At 39.8% G+C, this 4,583-nt stretch overlaps 1 long non-coding RNA gene across 1 annotated transcript; it reads left to right on the top strand.

Moving 5' to 3' along the window:
• The first annotated feature begins 713 nt into the window (after positions 1–713).
• Positions 714–4,230, top strand: LOC144367731 (uncharacterized). Its single transcript, XR_013427256.1, has 3 exons — positions 714–807; positions 3,237–3,352; positions 3,828–4,230. It is a non-coding gene; the product is annotated as an uncharacterized LOC144367731 (long non-coding RNA).
• Positions 4,231–4,583: the final 353 nt, after the last annotated feature.

Genomic DNA, 4,583 nt, shown 5'->3' with positions numbered 1-4,583 from the left:
TACTTCATTATGCTTCTAGGAGAGCCACAGGTTCAGTTCAAAACTGAGTACTAACAAGCTGGACAAATGAGTATCTGCTACTTATGCACCCGTTATATGACATCACCACCAATCCCATGACGCTTCTATCCACTGGCAAATGCTGGGCAATGCTCCAGTTCACCAGAATAACCTCCTTTAGCCCTGCAATTTCATTTAAAAACCCAAGAAAGTGGCTGCTAAATGACACTAGTAGATGCCGAGACTTTTCAGGGTTCAATTTTGTGGGAACACTCCGGGCCTTTCTCTCTTTTGCCCAGCCCTATTTCCTGGTTACTGTGAGCAGTAATGAGCTTCTCTACCGCAGCATGAGTACAGGCTCACAGCCAGCACAAGAAAAGGGCTGAGCTCATGTGGGGCAAACAACTCTATTTCATGGGCAGATCACACATCTGGTTTTTTTCTTTCTTCTGTGATGCAACTACACTAATGATTTTTTAAAGTAGGAATAAGGCAATACTATGACTTTCTGGGGAAAATAGTCACACAGCAGGAAAACTGCAGCAGACATCATCAAAGGAAATCAGAATAAATGCCCACCCACCCTTGTTATTAGACTAAATGATCATCCTAACTTAGGGTGTCTTAATAAATGAATAAATCACTCTTAATTATTTTCTTATAGGCAAATGTTTTTTTTTTTTTTAAAAAAAAACATTAGATTTTCCTGTTAATGTTGGTTATTTTTCCTTGTTAGAAGAATCTGAGAGATCATAAAAATAAGATTAGACCATCAAAGAACATGGGTGTTTCCCTGACTTCTGGATGGTAAGTAGTTGGGAGTTAGAGTTGTTGAGCATGAACTCTGGAATCCGCTTTTGGTTCAAAACCAGGGCTCTGTCCCTTTTTCCCTAATGACCATTGGCAATTTATTCAGTCTCCCTCCTCTACCCTCTGTTTCTTCATCTATAAACTTGTAGAGAATAACTCCATCTTCCCGGGTCATTGAGAGAATTAAAAGAGAAGACAAATATGTAGTAAAGAGCACAATTTTGGCACATGGTCATGGAATCTGTGTGAAGGGCCCGATCTTTTTTTTTTTTTTTGGTACTAGGTATTGAACCCAGGGGCATTTAGCCACTGAGCCACATCTTCAGCCCTTTTCAAATATTTTATTTAGAGACAAGGTCTTGCTAAGTTGCTGAGACTGGCTTTGAACTCTCCATCTTCCTGCTTCAGCCTCCTAAGCCACTGGTATTACAGGCATGTGCTACCACCCCTGGTGCTGGGCCAGATCTTGGAAACCACTTGTGGTTTTTCAACACAGAGACATGTTTTCCATGACTTCTTAGCAAAGCCCGAGTGGATGATTAAGTCAGAAAATCATAGATTTCACCACTAGATCTATTGGGCTGTATTATGCTTTATGAAAGACTTGTAAGATGTAGAAAATATCCTTTTTAAAAAATTCCCCCTCAGGAGTAGTTTAAAGTCAGTCCTAAAGAACAGTAATTGCACCTATCATCTAAGACCTTATAACCAGTGACACCACACCTTTGCTCTATGTATCCAGAAAATCCATCAGAAATGAGTTCAAAACACTCTCCTGCAGTGGTCTCTTCACTGATCTTTCTGTACCCATCCTGGGTAGTAGGGAGCTCTACACATTATGTCATAAAAACATGTTGTATTATTTTCTCAGAAGTTGCAGATGGTTCCCTATCCTATACAAAAGGAGAGCCAAAGTTCTCACTTCCTACAAAGCCCTTCCTGGTCTGGGCCCCAGTTACTATCCTGATCATCTCTCCTCACCACTCTCTCTTTTGCATGCCCCTCCAGCCACATGAGCCTCCTCAATATACTATTCATGTCCCAGAATCTCTGAAATTGCTGCTTTGTCTCTTTGGAATGTTCTTGTTTCATGCACCCATGTGACTTCCTTGACAACATTTTTTAAATAGTCACCCAATATCCTCTATCTCCTTTCTCTGATTTACTTTTCTTCATAGAGGCATCAAGATTTAATATAGGAAAATTAAAGTAATGAGGTCCAGTATTCATTGCTACAAAAATGTCCCAACACCAAAAATTGATATGTGCCATCTTCATCTTTCACAACTCTCTCTAGATTTTCCTCACCCTTTGCCAATTCCTCAACTGATCTAGGTTGCTTTCCAGCAACCCAGGAGTCAGATCTAAGAGGGACTCAGACCTTCATCACCAAAGAATCTGGGTTTCTTTAGACCTTTTGGATGGAAGTCACTGCAGTTGCCTGTTTACAGTTATCACTGGGTCCTGGAGATATCCCCAAGAGATGTTCATTGAATCCATATGTTCTGGACATACTTCCTTCTGCCCTATTACTTCCATTTTGTAGCAACAAACTAAGTTTCTCATAGTAATCAGAGTCAATGGCCTGAATAAAAATTTCACAATTGATCATTGAAAATGATGGTGAAAGGGACCGATTTCTATTTCTACGTGTTGATTCCTAGACACACATAGTACAGCTATTAGGGAATCTATTCTGATTGGTCTGTGATATACTTTATGATGGAGGATGCATTTCAGCTCCACAGAGTGTTTAAAGTTGGCACCTTAGCTACCTTCCATCATTCTACTAGGCTGACTCTCTCTCCTGGCAAATACAGTGTAAGACCAAAAAATCCCATGGTAGTGTGAGCGTTGTCACACCCCCTTTGCCATCAAATAGGTCCCTTAATCTGAGGCAAAGTTGCGTGGGATCCCATGTCAATAGGAAGACATTCTATAAGCGCTCAGGGAGCAGTGCTTGCTACAGCACCATGGTCAGGAAAGGCAAAGCCAGATTCAAAGCAGGAGTCAACTCCAGTAGTGGAATTGGCCTGATGTAACCAACTTGCCACCAAATGCCTAGCTAGTGTCCTCAAGGATAGTGCCTTATCCATGACAGTCTGTATTGCTGGCAGGAATTGCTTTCAGGAATAGTGGCAGCTACACAAGGTTTGGTGAGAGGGAGTCAATACTGATGTGTTCATGCTTGGTCTCCATCCTTGTCACCATGGCCACATGATTTATGAGCCAATTACACAAGTACTGGAATGATCACAGAGAGGTTTATTGACACCCAGAAGACAAGTCATCTTTGGTTATTGATTCTCTATTGATTCACTGTGGTTGATACTCATGAGCTTTAATACAAGATTTACAAAATCCTCATCCTTTATGTATGTCTTCATAGGTCCAATCATGTATCTCATCTCCAAACTTCCTTACAGAGAAAAACCTATAAAGATGGACATTACTGAGCTGGTCATAGCTGTGAATGTGTTGCAGAATCTTCTACCCAAAGAGGACAACCCTACCCACCTGGTTCTATTCTTATTAGTGAAAGGTTATCTCAAAGGGTGTTATTTCCCTTGAAGATCCAGGTTTGCAATATCCTGTAGACATCTATTCAGGTTACTGGAAAAGTTCAGACTAGATAGCAAAATGGATTCCTGGTCCAGTTGAGGCAAAGCTTTTATCTGGTTATTCCTGGGTATAGCTGGTTTCTACTGCAAGGTTGGCATAAAAGGCAATTGAAAGGGTATGAGATGAAGCCTAATTACTGTCTGAGATACTTTCAAAGCATGGGGAGCCAGTCTTGATTATAAGTGTTAAGTTATGTATTTTGTATAATTAGATATAATAGGATATTTTCAACTTTGGAAATGACTGAATGGAGATGGCCTAGGGGTGAACTGGAGTAAAGGACAGGAAAGAGGTCACTCAGATTTCTGAGAGTGTAGGGATTCTCTTGGTTTAGATAGAATTCCATCCTGCTGCCTCCAACCAAAAAATTGCCATTTTATTTTTCTGTGATGCAGAGTAGTACATGATTAAGAAAACATTATTTGGAGTGAGATGTGGCCTCTTTGAATCATGGCTCTACTACATAGGTAAGTCCCTTTTAACCTCCTTACTCTTCAGTTCTCTCATTTTTCAAATGAAGTTAATGACAGTACCTACTTCATAGATTCATAATGAAACAATTGATACAAAATGCTTGAAATCCTGGGTGAACCACAGGAATTCCCAGCACCACATATAAATAAATAATATAAAGTTCTATCAACAACTAAAAAAATTTTTTAAAAAATGCTTGAAATCAGGCCTGGCACTTAATAAGGCCTAATCAACATTACGTTTCATTACTCTTAGGGGGGAGTACAAACAACAGCTTTTAAAAACTAAAGGAAACCTAATTAGAACAAAAGAATAATAGGAAAGAGAAAACAGACAAACCCCTTCTATACAACACAAAGATTTTAAGGAAAGTTCTGTAAAAAGCCTTCAATCTTCTGTAAAAAATTGCCCCAAGATTTCTGAGGCCTCTCAGATACTTGTTCAGCAGAAATGCCTTTTAGCTTTCAAGCAAAGAGAAGTAATCAAGCAATAATGGCCATGTTGACATTATCAGAAAAAGAAGTGGCAAAAAAACTTGCTGGTAGGCTCATCTCCTTTTGGAATCTATAGCACATATGGGTAGCTTGGGCCTTTTCTCATTTCTCCAGTGTATGGTCGGATTAGCCAGGCAAATGCAATCTGCCTCCACATCAGAGGGAAAAATATTTCCATGCAGA

Source organism: Ictidomys tridecemlineatus, chromosome 11, assembly GCF_052094955.1.
Source record: "Ictidomys tridecemlineatus isolate mIctTri1 chromosome 11, mIctTri1.hap1, whole genome shotgun sequence".
In the NCBI taxonomy this organism is placed as follows: domain Eukaryota; kingdom Metazoa; phylum Chordata; class Mammalia; order Rodentia; family Sciuridae; genus Ictidomys; species Ictidomys tridecemlineatus.
Note: the sequence above shows the minus strand (reverse complement) of the source record. Positions and strands in the feature narration are given on the sequence as shown.